The sequence below is a fragment of the Podarcis cretensis genome, assembly GCF_951804945.1.
Source record: "Podarcis cretensis genome assembly, chromosome: 8".
Classification (NCBI taxonomy): domain Eukaryota; kingdom Metazoa; phylum Chordata; class Lepidosauria; order Squamata; family Lacertidae; genus Podarcis; species Podarcis cretensis.
In genome coordinates this window covers 36,282,959-36,298,420 of record NC_137177.1, presented here as the reverse complement: position 1 = coordinate 36,298,420, position 15,462 = coordinate 36,282,959, and the positions used below count along the sequence as shown (strand labels likewise).

At 44.6% G+C, this 15,462-nt stretch overlaps 2 long non-coding RNA genes across 3 annotated transcripts in view; one reads left to right on the top strand and one right to left on the bottom strand.

Moving 5' to 3' along the window:
• Positions 1 to 1,429: 1,429 nt before the first annotated feature.
• Positions 1,430 to 3,924, bottom strand: LOC307222921. Its single transcript, XR_013841905.1, has 4 exons — positions 3,831 to 3,924; positions 3,163 to 3,487; positions 2,903 to 3,042; positions 1,430 to 2,318 (listed from the first exon to the last, which is right to left on the bottom strand). It is a non-coding gene; the product is annotated as an uncharacterized lncRNA (long non-coding RNA).
• A 1,046-nt stretch (positions 3,925 to 4,970) lies between these two features.
• LOC307222922 overlaps positions 4,971 to 15,462 on the top strand; it is a 70,345-nt gene continuing 59,853 nt past the window's right edge. For both annotated transcript variants that reach the window (XR_013841906.1, XR_013841907.1), the window contains exon 1: positions 4,971 to 5,100. This is a non-coding gene — a long non-coding RNA (uncharacterized lncRNA). The remainder of the gene's footprint in view (positions 5,101 to 15,462) is intronic.

Sequence of the window (15,462 nt, the reverse complement as noted above, 5' to 3'; positions counted from 1 at the left end):
GCGGGGGGCGCCGCTCATTTCTCCCTTGCCAATGTGGCCTCTGAGGCAAAGTGTAAGACGGGGAGGAGGATGTTTGAGGGTAATTAATGTATACATTAATTTAATTTAATTTCATCGAAACTTAAGATCTGGGCTCGCAATGCTCAAGATAACAGCAGAGAAAGCATTGATTAACAGCGAGGCAGCTTGCAGTTGCTGCCTCCAGCCACTGCAACAAACCTCTCCTAGGCGGCGAGAATTATATGTATGCAGAAATGCAACCAGGACTCAAGGCCACACAGATCCTGCGACCCTCAACCAGTTGAGATGCTTTGTGTTTCCCCCATGCCCTCTCTCATTAAATACCACACCCTTGCCCTTTCAAGTACAGGCAAACTGACCATTAGGTGGCCTCTGAGAGGTGGCAGGTGTGACTGCTGAGGCAGAGAGAGGGATAGCCAGGTCTCACCCATGGGGCACAATCCTACCAACCTAGATGGCTTTAAAATAAGATTAGACACGTTCATGGAGGAAAGGGCAGTCGGTGGCTAGTAGCCACGATGGCTACGCTGTGCATCCACAGTTGGAGAATGCAATGCTTCTGAATACCAGTTGTTGGAAACCACGGGAGAGGAGAGGGCTTTTGCCCTCAAATCCTGCTTGCTGGTTTCCCAGAGCCACTGTGAGAACAGGATACTGGACTTGATGCCCCATTGGCAAGCTCTTCTTAGGTTCTTATCCATCCCCACTGAAAGCCCTACTGACATGATTTGGAGCTGCCCAGGGGTGTGTAGCCCCTTGAGAAATATACCCAACCTTGGGGAAACTCTTTTGGCTTCCCTCAACCCTCTCCCATGTTTGGGATAAATTGGAGGAAGGGGCTTGTTGGGGAGAAGGAAGCAACTCTCCTTTTGGGGGAGGGAACTCTAGATACTGTTGCTCCCTCCCCCCATTCTGCTGTGACTCAGAAGAATGTCCAAGTGAATTGATCCCAGCCTCTCCCTCCAATGCCATTTGCTTTCCTCCCTTCCTCAGAGATGGTTCAGGGCAGAGGGCAGGATGTTTGTTTGTTTTCCCCTTAAAATTTATACGCTATTTAATCATAAAAATGAAACGAAAGACAAGCCAACACTCGATGCAGTTTACCAAAAAGGTTACATGATACTATTATCCATATGAAAAATTATCAATGCTTTCAAAAAGCTAAAATAGCAATAGACTTAAAAACAGATTAAAACTCACATTGGCTTTCTAAACATTTGAGGAGGCTTCTTTAAACAAAAATGTTTTTAGCAGGCACTGAAAAAGAGTACAGTGAGGGTGCCTGGTACTGATAGGCAGGGAGTTCCAAAGTGTAGGCTGGCACACTAAAAGATCTAGCCCTTACAAATGCAAAACAGGTGTTATGTGGCATCTGTATCAGTGTGTGTTCTGCTGATCGGAACATATATTGGGTAAGACAATGTGGTGCAGGATCTTGCTCACTGGGGTCCCTCCACCCGCCATTCTCATTGCTTACATATTCCTCCAATGAGGAAATGCAGTGACTAATAGCTGTGATATGACTTGTGACCGAAAGGGCTTTCAATTACAGGAAGAATAAACATTGCGAACCCTTCCTCAAAATAAAAGAAAGAAAAAAGAAATTAACATAAGCCAGCGGCAGGTTGGGAAGTTTACGGATAATGCATCCATCTGATTTAGTTGTTTTTCAAACCCCACATTAAGCAAGTCTCTGTGGTTTTTTTACATTTTCCAACACCCTGCATTTTGCATCCTGAATGAGACCGCATTATGGCCAGAATACATTACCAGGTTGCTTCGTCCTCTGAGATAATGTACTTTTCCCTTTGCAATATTCAGGTTCAGAAATATATTAATGGAACAGAATGGCTTAACGTTGTTGAAAGAGGTAATTTTCTATGTCTTTCTTTTTCCGCTGCAATTTTCAAAATTATATCTATCTTTATGCCGACACACAAAACAAGAGTGAGTGTTGAGGCTCCCGGACGATGCTCCGAGTAAACCTTGATTCACGTGAGCTGGGTTGAAATCCCATCAGCAGAGAAAATTTAGAGCAAAATAAAAAAGAGGTTTTGTCAAAATGTTGCTCGATATGATTTCTGTTGTGGCAATTTCCACCTGACAGTTTTGCAACTGTTTTGGAACATTCTGAAAAGGGAGAAAGCTGCCAGCCTCAAATTTCCTGAAGAAGGGGACATGACATTTGTCAAGTTTTAGTTGCAAGGAGAAGTCTCGTAGAATTCAGGAGTGGTGATGAACTGGACTCCTCTTAAACAGGCTCAATAAAATCATTCTTATTCTTCTCACTTTGAGAACTGCAGTTATGTGAAGGAAGAAGGCAAGCGTTGGGATCTTTAGTGAAGAATATTTGGCAGCCTCCTCAAAATTAAAACTCCCAGGAGCCATCATAGTTAAGCAGGCATAGAATCAATATAAAAGTTGTGGATATTTACAGAATGTCCTAAAAGGCTTACAAAGGTTAAGAAGAAAATAGCAATGGAATCATCATCAACAACTCAGGAACCCAAGTCATTGATTCCATTGAGCCTAGTATTGCTGGCACTGACCGGCACCAGCTCTCCAGGATTTTAAGCATAAATCCTTCCCAACCCTACCAAGAAATGCTGGAAATTGAACCTGGGCACTTCTGCTTTCAAAGTTAATGCTCTACCACTGAGCAACACTTCACAATAAAATGCAATAGTATGGAGCTAGATAGAGAGATCCTAGGTTCACACTACATTGAAGTTATGCTGCCACCACATCACCAGAAGGTATGTTGCATGCTATGCCTTCTCAGCCCAGAAAAGGATATACACACATACGCAAAGAGAGGGGGTAATTGACAGACACCCACCTACCTGGTGCAACTGACTAGATGCAACTGACCTCCCCTTACCTGGTGCACCAGAGCGAACAGTCGGGAACAGAGCTGGCAATGATACCGACATGTCACCTGGAAATGGAGGCAGCCAGTGATGTTAGACTCATAGAACTGCAGAGTTGGAAGGGAATCCAAAGGTCATCAAGTATGGCCCCCTGCAACACAGGAATCAAAGCTAAAGACTCCCTGACAGGTGGACCTCCAACCTCAGCTGAGAAACCTTCAAGGAAGAAGAGTCCACCACGTTCTGAAGTAGTCCATTCCATGACTCTTACCTCCTGAAAGTTCTTCCTACTGTTTGGTTGGAATCTCCTTTCTTGTCATTTGAATCCTTTGGTTCACATCCTCCCCTCTGTTGTGATGATCCAGGACCAGTCTCATATTTCAGTGGGGTCCCATGCAACACCAAAATCTGCCCCCACCTGGCCTCTCACCTTCTGTCGAATGTCAGTTGAGGTGCCTACTGTGACACCCCAGAAGCTTTGCATCTGGTGCGACTGAACCGGTTGTGCTCCCCTACATTTGCCTTTGCCAGGACATCACTCCACCGCAACCTCCTCACTCCAACAGTCACAGTGGTGCCTTCCACAGGGCATGGTGCTAGGAAGCCGAATGTCACGGTGTGGTCTACGGGCGATTGAAGTCCCAGCTGAGGACATCGGGACCGGGGACAAGATGGCAGGGTGGGAGCAGGAACGAGAGTCAAGAAGCCGAGGTTTGAGGATCAGGAAGCAAGAAGCCAAACGCAGCAAGGCAAGAAACGTGTTGCTGTGGCAAAGAACGAAAGGGAAATGCTGACCTTATATCCCTTCCCGGCTCTTGCCACCAGGTGCAGTGAATTACCAAGTGGCCTCACCTGTACGGCTGCGCCTTGCCTCTCCAGAACAAACTTAGGAAGCCCCCAGTCTTGCGAAGCCCTACTGGCCACAGGGCCTGCACACACTCCTGACACTGAAGACAGCAGTTGGAGCCACCCCTGCAGGAGGGGAAAACACCTCCAGTCCCCTTTTGCATGCCCAGACCAAAAAAGGAATGTCATGGGGGGGGGGGGAGATGAGGAGTTTCTGAGATGCAAATCTGCACTGCAAATATTTCAGAATAGCCCCTGAACTCTCAGTGAGAACTGCATGCATCAGTCATACATGCCATGGGACATCCCATCCCAGGATTACAGAGGCTCTGGTGTGGTACAACAGCTCAAATTTTAACCAGCTGAGGGTCCATGGTATGAATGGAGGGCAAAACGCCACACTATGATAGGAAGGAGTCCCTGCCAAACACACCTGAGCCAATCAGGAGAAGAACCGCATAGACCAATAGCATGTCCCCCTTTGTCATTAAATAATGCTATTTCATAATTACAACAAAGAGAGGAAAGCAGTAGTCCCCTGCCTCAGTGCCCCAGGAACAAGAATGGTTTAATTAAGAGCCAATTAAGAGTCTATGCATCCGTAATGGCTATGCTGAACAGGAAGCAATGGCAGGGGCAAAAACTGCAAGAAGGGAGCATCTAATTAAAGCTTCAGGACACCTCTGCTGACATAGACTTGCCTCCAAGTAAGCTTTATAGACCTAGCAGTTCGAAAGCACGTCAAAGTGCAAGTAGATAAATAGGTACCGCTCCGGCAGGAAGGTAAACGGTGTTTCCGTGTGCTGCTCTGGTTTACCAGAAGCAGCTTAGTCATGCTGGCCACATGACCCAGAAGCTGTACACCGGCTCCCTCAGCCAGTAAAGCGAGATGAGTGCCGCAACCCCAGAGTCATCCACGACTGGACCTAACGGTCAGGGGTCCCTTTACCTTTAAGCTTTATAGAAGAATCTTATCCATGGAGAAGGGAATTGCCATTAAACATAACTTTATAGGAAATGCTATTTTTATTCTTCTCCCAGCTGACTGAGGGAAAACAACGCTCCAAAAGCACTCAGTGATCTGAGGGCAGAAGGGGCACCAGCTTAGAAGAAGGGGGTTATGGGATACGTGGAAAGTATTCAAGTGAGTGAGCTGCACCACCACCCTGGAAAAGTGCCAGCGCTGGCCTTTACAAGAAGTCATCACATGGCTTGAGACTTCGATTTGGCGGCATGGATTTCATCACCTGCTTCTGCTCAGCTGAGTGCTAGGGCTTCAAAGGATTCTGTGGTTACTATAATGGTTGCACGACCCAGCTTAAGGATGATGCACCAATATATTTGCATCTCTGAAAAGCAACAGGTAAATTTGACATTTTCTTATCCAGGTTTGAAGTGCCTCCCCTTCTCTGGCATCAGTTATAAAACAGGCTAATGGTATTTCTAAAATGCACGGCTTCAACTGCTGTTTCAGAGCGTGGAGGTTTTTAAAAAATGGTTGCTGTTGCTGTTTTAAATGCACTGCATAATACGCCCAGTTGTAGAAGACGAAACTCTATTTTAGCAGATAAAAATCCCAGCTTTAAGATCTCCCCTCGCTGCTGGTCTCGAGAGAGAAAATGTTCTTGGCGTTTTCAGATGATCCAGAGAAAGCTGTTCACTTCTCCATAGGCAACTGATAAATTACCGTACTGTGACACCTCCCCCGCTGTCCGAGCTAATGATCTCTCTCCAAACAGCCGATGTATTCTGGAGGGTTGGAGTCGAGCACTTCACGGCTGGTGCAGAGAAATAATCACAGTGAACTTCATCTCCAGAAAAGGGCCATGGGTCTATTTCATTTTTATTAGCGGCAAGATTAATAGGGCCTGGGGTGCTTTTGTTTTGCTTGGTTTTAGTGCTGAGAAATCTCCCAGCCCATCGTTTGTTTTCAAACCGTTCCTATAATCTGACATTAATAAACCTAATTTGGAAAGCTCCAAAAAGCAGTGCACTGGATTCCCCCCACACACAAACAGGTTAAGAGCTTGTTAATAGCTTGCAAGATATTGCACTGGGAAGTTTGCTGCAGAATATCTGATGGGAAGACTGTGGTGGGCCCAGATGTTTGGGAATTGGAGAGGACTCATGAGAAGCACAGACAGATGAACTAGTCTCCTCTGCAGCTGAATTCTGGCTGCCCCCTTCCCCGATGCTTTTGTGGAACTGTGTAGTATATAATGGGGGCAGGAGACTGCCTGGTGTGGCATGTTCTTAAAGAATGCTTCCTCTGGTTCTACAAATCTCCCTGGCTTCTCTTATTCCCAAAGACCTGGCCTCTCTTTGCCTTTCACAATAAAAACCAGACAGTGTGTCATTATCGTCCTCCACACACCCCTGCCTTCTTTGCCCTCCTTGTTGCTCTGTTGTTAAAATGCTCCTTCATTCATTACTGTTAATACAATCAGTGCTATTTTTTTAAGGAGAGGCACAGTTGTGTTTTAAAAACCAGGCAGTATGTATCTCATGCATTTCCTTGCCATTTTATATTCCCTGGGTATTTTATTACGGAGGGATATTTGCATGAAAATAGCATTTTTCTTTCACAAGGATTCATCTGCTCCTGTTTTCTGCAGTCCCTCAGGATTTTACAGTGGATGAGCATTGTGTATTCCTGATGCTGTCACATACACACACAAAAACACCCAATTATTTAAATTATTGTAACTTGTGTGGGTTTATTTTTTCCTTCATGAATTTGCTGTTCCGTCAGAGCTGCACTGAGCTGAAATAGACAGTCCCAGGCAAGGCAGTCGGATTAAATTGACAGCAAAAAAAAAAAAAGATCCAAAAGATCTGGACGGGACATTTCTCTCTTGCAGGGCACCATATGGAAGAAAATGGGGTCAGGGAGTAAAGTCATGCACATTTCCACTCAAGAGAGCTGGTTTGTTTTGGTTGATTCATTCTAGGCTTAAGGCTGACAGCACAGAGTGACCTCAGACCTGCCATACTGGGCCACACCAAGGATCCTCTCTCTAGCCGATCTCTCCAGGTTGGCCACCAACCTAGATGACTTTAAAAGAGGATTAGACAAATTCATAGAGGAGAGGGCTATTGATGGCTCTTAGTCATGATGGCTTGACTCTGCCTCCACAGTTGGATGCAGCAATGCTTTTGAATACCAGTTGCTGGAAATCACAGGAGGGGAGAGGGCTCTTGTTCTCAAATCCTGCTTGCAGTTTTCCTATAGGCATCAGGCTGGCCACTGTGTGAACACAGTGTTGAACTAGATGGGTCACTGGCCTGATCCAACAGGCTCTTCTTATTATGTTGAGTCGAGGCAGAATCAAGACTGGAGTGTGCATGATTTTTTAAGAGAAGGTGCACAGAATTTTCTGTATGATTCTGCCTTAGGCTTTCATACATCCATACTCATATTTCCCAATCACCTCATGAGCATAGCCCCCTCCTTTGCTTACTTGGCCCCCTCCTTGCTATTCCCCTTAGCGGTGTTGGTCTTGTTAAGCTGCTCTGTTCCTGTTTGTGCTATAGTGTATCAGTTTCTTGTCACAAGTGGTCTGTATCAATATCCATATAGAAAATGTGCTTAAAGTACATTATTGACCATGGACTTCCACCCTCCCTTGCTAACTTAATTGCAACAAGTGTACCCACTTAACACTACGTATTGTACACTTTAAAAAAAAGAGACTCCCACAATTTATGCAAGTTTTTAAATCATTTGCAAAACAAGTTCCTTTCCTCATTCTGCTTTGCTCACTCCAAAAGCAATTTAGTTCTTGAACCATCTAGCTTTTGCCATGCCTGGTCATTAGCTATATTCACTTAGCTGCTTGAGCAGCTGTGCTGTTTAATGGAGTTGGGTATAAAAATAAAATACAATAAAATGAGATTAATGGAACTGGAAATGAAATATAATGAAATGAGATCTGCATGCAAACAGTTTTGGCACAGTATATTGTCCCCCTAGCAGACTGGTGTATGTCCATTGCTGTAGAAAAACATGGTGGACCTTAGGCCTTGTCTTCTGAAGTTAGCAATCCCACACATGTGCTCTGCTACCCTCTAGTGGTGTGAGTTTCTCCATCTCTAGCCGATTGAAACACATGAAGTTGTCAATCTAGGCTTGCATTATCTGCTTGGATAGGTGTTGGCTTTCTAAAGTGGAGCACTTGCCATTTGAGAGCTTTGAACTGGAGAAGTCAAGCAACAAACCTGGGCTCCTTCTGCAAGCTGAGCTTAGGCTCTGCCACTGAGCAGAGACAGCTCTCACACCTCTTCTGTTTCCTTGCTAGATGCAAATAGTTTCCTAGTGTCTTGTACAAATCAAATTGATAAGAATGAGCTCAGGGAAAGTGTTTTAAAAATTGCATTTATACCCCACCCTCTACCTCCAGGGAGCTCAGGGTGGTATGCATTTTATCCTCACAATAACCTTTGAGCAGGGCCAGATTTAGGTCTGATGGGGCCCTAAGCTACTGAAGGTAATGGGGCCCTTTATATGTCCAGCTGTCCTTTGTCAACAACAAATTGCCACTGTTTTTTGTTTTGAATATATGCTATATGGTAATTTATGGACCTAATAGGTATCTAAAGCCATCTGCACATAACAAAAGCCTAGCAGATAGGGCCCATTATTTACATCATAGGAGCCTACACAACACAAAACACTGTTGTTGTATGTAGGTTTTATTTTATTTGCTTTTTATCTTATATTTTGGAAATGTACATCCAGGGTTCTTTCCATTAAATTGGGGGGGGGCCTCCAAGAGAGTGGGGCCCTAAGCTATAGCTTGTTTAGCTTATACGTAAATCTGGCACTGTGAGGTAAGTTAGTAGTAGAGACTGTGACTGGTGCAGGGTCACCCGAGTGAGTTTCAGTGGGGATTTAAACCCTGGTCTCTCAGATCCCAGTGTGACACTCTTAACAGTGCTTTTTTTCCCCAGGGGGTACTCAGGGGTATGCAGTACAGGCATTTTTGGTGGTTAAAAAGTGTGGCAATTATTGTAACAACTTCATGGTGAGTACCGGCACCTATTTCTCTAGGGGGGAAAGCACTGCTTACCACTATTCCACACCTGTTTCTAAGCAAAGCTGTTCACAGCCCTTTCTCAGAAGGAGAGAGGGGGGGAGGGGAAGAAATCACCTCCTGAAGCATGCAGATTCCTCTTTTGCCTATGTCTCTCTCTGATGCCATTTGGGTAAGAGCAGAGCATGAGCTCTCTGACTTCCACACTAGCCTGCCTTCTCTCCATTTTCTCTGGGGGCTCTGTAGTAAAATCAGGAGGAGGCATGACCTTTGTGAAAGGGCAGTTCCTGCGTCAGCAGCGTCTTCCACTGTTTCATGTCATGAATCCCAGAAGGCAAGGGGTGTGGATTCCCAGGCCCTCGACCTTTTCTCAAACCTGCTGGCGCAGCTCAGCCTGCAAATTGCTGTGCTCACCTTGCAAACAGGAGGGGATTTCTAGGCAGATCTCCTTCAGAGAGGATTGCATGAGCTGGTGCCCCATAATTAGACCCGCTTGGATTGGAGGACTGCCGTTGGGATCTTTCTGTCCACGAAGGCAGCTGTCACCCAGCCTTTGCTTTGGCAGGAACTCAGTCCTGCTGGTTTTGCATCCTTGTTTCCCCCTTGGCATCTCAAAAAATACCTAAAGACCCTGTTCCCTCCACCACAAGACACAAACCTGGTACTTTGACAGGTCTTAGTGCTGCAGTGAGGGGTGGAGGAGGAATTCAGTTTTGTTTGCCTTTTAATGAGAAATGACCCAAGTCACACTTTTCCACCCAATACAGAAACCAAAATATGATTCTTCTAAGAAATGTGCAATTCTCTGAATTTTGCAATTCAGTACTTCAACCAACCAATGTATTTTTAAAATTGCATATATTTGGGGAAAGCGTGCATTGGAATGTATCCATTGGTCAAAATAACATACAAAAACGCATTCTGTTTGGGGAAAGTGCATACAAAAATGTGTATATTAGCCAAAACTGCATACAATAGCATGTATATCAGGGGAAATTTGCATCAAAATGCTAATGAATTTTCATGAGGTTTTGGTTTTTTTTGAAAAAAATAGATAATTGATGTGGAAATGTGAAGAACTGGATTTAAGATGGTAAAAATGAGAAACTGAGAGAAACTCAGACTGGCACATTCATCCATCTCCCGCTGTAACTTTACCTTTCAATTCCATTTCCCTCTTCATTACAGAATCATAGGATTGTAGTAGAGTTGGAAGGGACCCAAAGGGTCATTTATTCCAGTTCCCTGTAATGCAGCAGAGAACAAGCTTCATCTTCGATGGGACAGCCCTTCAGATACTTGAAGATTACTAACCATACCCAGCTCCCTCAACTGCTCCTCATAAGGCTTGTTTTCCAGACCCTTGATCATCTTAGTCAATCTTTACTGCACACATTCCAGCCTGTCAATATTCTTATTAAACTGTGGTGCCCAGAACTGGACATGGGATTCCAGGTGGAGTCTGACCAAGGCAGAATAGAGTGACACTATTACTTCCCTTGATCCGGACACTATACTTCTGAGGATGTAACCTAGAATTGCATTAGCTCATGTGGTTGGGGTGTGGGGAGCAGTAGTGGCTGGTGGGGCAGTGCAGGGAGTGTGGTGTTGCTCACCTGGCCTCCCAGCACTGCACGGTGGGGAGATCCGTATGGCATGGGCACAGTGATAGGAGCATCAGGGATTTCCACTGCCTACTGCCTCCCCCTCTCAGTAATAGGCAGAAATTCATGGTATTGGGAAGTCAGCTAAGCAACAACACCATTCCCATGCCATCCCACCAGTCACTTACTTGAAAGGAAGTCCCAGTGAGATTGACAGCTCTGGGTTGCTCCAGGTGGGCTGAACTGACCCAGGGCAATCCAGGGCTACTCCAGGGCTAATTCAGCCCAGGTCCTGAATTGGCCCAATTTGGTCTGAGAATGGGCCAAATCTGGGACACAGCCCTAGCATCAATAATAATAATAATAATAATAATAATAATAATAATAATAATAATTTATTATTTATACCCCGCCCATCTGGCTGGGTTTCCCCAGCCACTCTGGGCGGCTTCCAACAAAATATTAAAATACAATAGTCTGTTAAACATTAAAAGCTTCTCTAAACAGGGCTGCCTTCCGATGTCTTCTAAAAGTCTGGTAGTTGTTTTTCTCTTTGAGATCTGGTGGGAGGGTATTCCACAGGGCAGATGCCACTACCAAGAAGGCCCTCTGCCTGCTTCCCTGTAACTTGACTTCTCACAGTGAGGGAACCACCAGAAGGCCCTCGGCACTGGACCTCAGTGTCCGGGCAGAACAATGGGGGTGGAGACGCTCCTTCATACCCTGGAAAAAACAAAACTCACATAAACACATAGGTTGTGTGGCTGCGTTTTTTATTTCCATGGTGTAAAGTAAGTGGAGTCTCTCTAAAGAGAGAGAAAGTTGAATCTGGCATTACAAAGTCCACATCAACACATTGCTGGAACCAATTCTCTTTCCTTGGAGGCCGTGAATGGCCATCAATCACTCGGTCCCCCTTTCTGAAGGAAGAAGGAAATGGGTTCTGGGAACCTTCTTGAGGAGTGACAGAAAGACAGAGCGAGGCAGAGCCTTTGGGTGGATGCTCTGTTGCCTGCCCCATTGCTTGACAGAAACGGCTTCAGAGCCAAACAGCTGCAGTCCCAGGGAACCTGTCAGCATCAAGCCAGGTGCCAGCGGTAGGTTTATTAAAAAGCCATGAGAGAATAATTAGATTAAAATGCAACAAGTCAAAGATGACGAATGGAGCATGTGCAAAAGCTTCCCAGGGTGTTAACTGTTTTGTGTGTGTGTGTTCTTGATGATGCTAGAAGCAAACACCACCTGCTTTGGACTCTGAGTAGACTTGCCTGGGAATTACTTGATTGACAAATACACTTAAAACATGGTCAGAATGTTGACTGCGAAATGCCCCTTGGCATCTGAATAAAAAGACAAAGTGTAAGACGTAGGAAAAATGTTGGGATGCACAACATCAGCCCAGGGTTTAATACAGCTTGTGACTGTATTTTGAAGCCTTTCTGCTTCCTGGGTGTTGCCTTCAAGCAACATTAGAAGGGTCTCCCTGAATGAAGAGTTACATCCAGCAGAATACATAAGTAAGCAAATCCTCAGAGACCTTGATAACATTAAAGCACCTTTAGGAGAGAGACCTGGGTGAGCTCAATGGTTATATTTGTTGGAGTCAGATTTGGGATATGCATCCTTTCTGATCATCCTTGGTGAAAGATGAAATGCACTCATATTAAGACATAGATGGTATTTATATCCCTCTCTGCTTAGGTAAAGTTATCAAAAGTGTCTTGTCACAATGCTGGAGAAATTGTGGCAACTTGGGGTCTTTTGTTCATATGTGGCGGTCCTGCCCATGAGTACACCCCTTTAGGGTTAATGTTTGAACTGACCATGGCTCAGACAATTGATATAAACCATGAGATTGGTCTTTTTCCATCTACTCTATAAATGTCCAAGATATTTTGGCTCCTGAGGCAAACCACATGTCTCCCTCCTCACCATGGAAGAAGGGGTAAGTGAAGATCTACATCAGAAACAAGGAGGCAGGATAAAAATCTACATTGGGATCTGCTGCCCCTGTGGATTCTGCCACCTGAGGCAGTCACCTAACCTTGCCTCATGGGGACCTTGCCTCATGAAGATTGCCTGCCAGGATCTCACCAATCTTCAGATATCTAAAGGACTGTCACATGAAAGAAGGAGCAAGCATATTTCTCTGCTGCTCCAGAAGATACGACCTGAACCAATGGATTCAACTGACAAGAAAATAAATTCTGACTAAACATTTGGAAAAACTTACTGGTGGTAAGAGCTGCTCAGCTATAGAACTGACTACCTTAGAAGGTGATGGACCAGGAGATCTCTTCACTGGAGAATTTTAAGCAGAGGTTGGATAGCCACCTGTCAGGGATTCTTTAGCTGTGATTCCTGCATTTCAGGGGGTTAAACTAAATTACCTTTTGGGGATCCTATCCAATGCTACAATTCCATGATATTTTTAAGGACTTCATAACTTACCTGATGATGGCAGCAAGGCTTACAGTTGTTCGACACTGGAGACGGTGCCCACTACATCCAGATTGCAATTCATAATTTTAATTCCTGTGCCTCATTACTGATCAAAGTAGCAGAGTTCATTCCATTGCTGTTTTTAACCATTGTGGTCTCTGTAATAACAATTTGTTTCTTGTTCATTTTCATCAGTTGGTTGGTTTCTCTGGCCTCTTTTGCACAATGCCTCCTGCTCCAATAATTCTGAACCTGCCTACCAAGCTAACCATGATTCTAGTTTAGAAATTGTTTCATAAGAGCTCTAAGTCTCCCACCAAGTGGCAGAGCAAATGCTTTGCACAGGGAAGGTTCTGGGTCTAGTCCAGTGTATCTCCAGGAAGCAGAACGAGAACAGAGAGCTTGAACTAGGTCACTTTTGGGGTCCTTTTCAACTCTACAATTCTATTATTCTATTTTAAAAAAGCTCTTCCTGCTTCCTGAAAGGCTGAAGAACCATGGCAAGCCACAGCTGGTCACTTCCTCTCCACTTCTTTCTCTCCAATCACAGAAGCTTTTCCTTTGTGGCCTCATTCGAAAGATCGTCACAGCCTCCTGAAAGACGTCTCCATGATTTTCCCCACACTTAGGTGGGAAGAAACACATGGCAAAAATAATAATGATTACATGGTTATAAGAAGAATATGCTTGATGTTTGGGTGTCAAATGAAATGTAATTTTGAATGATATTTTTGCCCTTTGAATGATACATCATCCTTCAGAAATGCCACGATCTGCCCCGTTATTAATGCAGTTTAGAATGAGTGGAATTGAAATGATAATGAGTTTCTAAATTAATATTGCAACTTCCCATTTCAGTATTTGATGAGCTGTATCAAAACTTCATTAAATCACTCTCTGTTTTGCCAGCTCTGGTTTATAATCAGGGCTGAGAGCATTGAGTCTTGCTCCGGGAAACCAGTTTGGTCTGCAAGCTGAGTTCTGGTGGGCTTGTATGCATGATGGGCTGTGGTAATGGCACAAATAAGGGAGTTAATGATGTGTTTTTCAAAATGTGACAATAACACTTTTGATTGTTAAGTAAATATTGCATGCAAAATTACAAGGCTAACAAGATGCGACTTTTGCTTTCTGGCTTAGCATCGCATCACAGAAATTCTCCTTCTGAACACCTCAGCAGTTGGGAAAGGTATTGGGTTTTACACTAACCTTTGCCGCTGCTTTCATAGAGGCTGAATGGCATCTCAGATACAGATACAAAGCCTACTCTTCATTATTTTGCTTAGGGTTCCCAGCACTCCCGGGCTAACTGGTAGCAAGGGGCTTTCTTTGAACCACTTTCCCGACCCTCTTTCCAGGCCATTAGAGCTGCTTAGCCACACTTCTTGGACAACTTCTGCTGCTACCTTCTTATTGTGCCTCTTCCACTTCAGGCTGATAAGCCATCCTGGGACACAGGGCTGCAGAAAGGACAACACAGGCAAGTGAAAATGATGGAGTCTGAAGTAGATAAGCTTCCTCATCTTCTGGTCCTGCTGTCAGATGTCTCCAGGGATACCAAAGCTCTGGAAGTGCTCCGGATGGAACTTGCAGCTGTGAGGATTGTGGGAGGGTGGATTTGGTCGAGGCACATATATCTGTAGCAGACGACTGGAGAAATGCAAATGCAATAACCCTCTGTAAATGGTAGGCTGACATTAGGACCTTACCAGAACTAACCTATTTATTCCAAACCCTTCCAATATGGATTCCCCTGACCCAATGCCAGAAGTGGCAGAAAAAACTACACTCGTTTATTTTCTCACACAAAAAGCCAAAAATAAGCCCCAAATACCTGCACCTCCCCTCCTCAGAAGGAGAATGGGGAATTCCCAACATAGAATCATATCACATCACCAACCAGGTATGCCACATAGTCCTGTATATTCTGGAAGAAGAGATGAAACACTGGGTCTACTTGGAGAGACACCATTGAAAACATCCCCACAACAGCATACCCATTTTGCCAAAACAAACAAAAGAAAATTCCTACAACACTGAACAGGTTCACACAGTCCATGCTTAAAGCATGAAAGGGGAAAGTAGGCAAACTATCCCCATCCCCACTAAGCCCCCAGCCTGTCACCCACTATTCCAACATGCAGCACAAAACCTCCAGATAAAAACCTGGCAAGCCAAAGGCCTACACTCTCTAAAAGACTTCTACAACAACAACAAACCCATTCCAACACAAGGAATACATGTCAAACTAGGGGACACCCAAATACCTTCGCTAACACACCATCAACCACATGCCTTCTTAAACAATCCAGCAGTAAAATCAGCAGCCGCTAGGCCCTTGAACACCTTCGAAAACCTTCTCCTGACAGCAGAGGGACATGGCAAACAGATGGTATCCACAATATACAAAATACTGCTCCAAAATCCCACAAACCCCCTTGACACAATCAAAGAACAATGGGAGCATGACATAGACTATGAAATTAACCCCACCCAATGGACTAGAAAGTGGCCTAAACCTCACATTAAGTCCATATCACCCCAAAGAAGGGAACTCACTCCAAAACTCACCTACAGGTGGTACTTAACACCACAGAAATTGGCACTGATACGCCCAGGAACCTCACCAAGATGTTGGAGATGCTG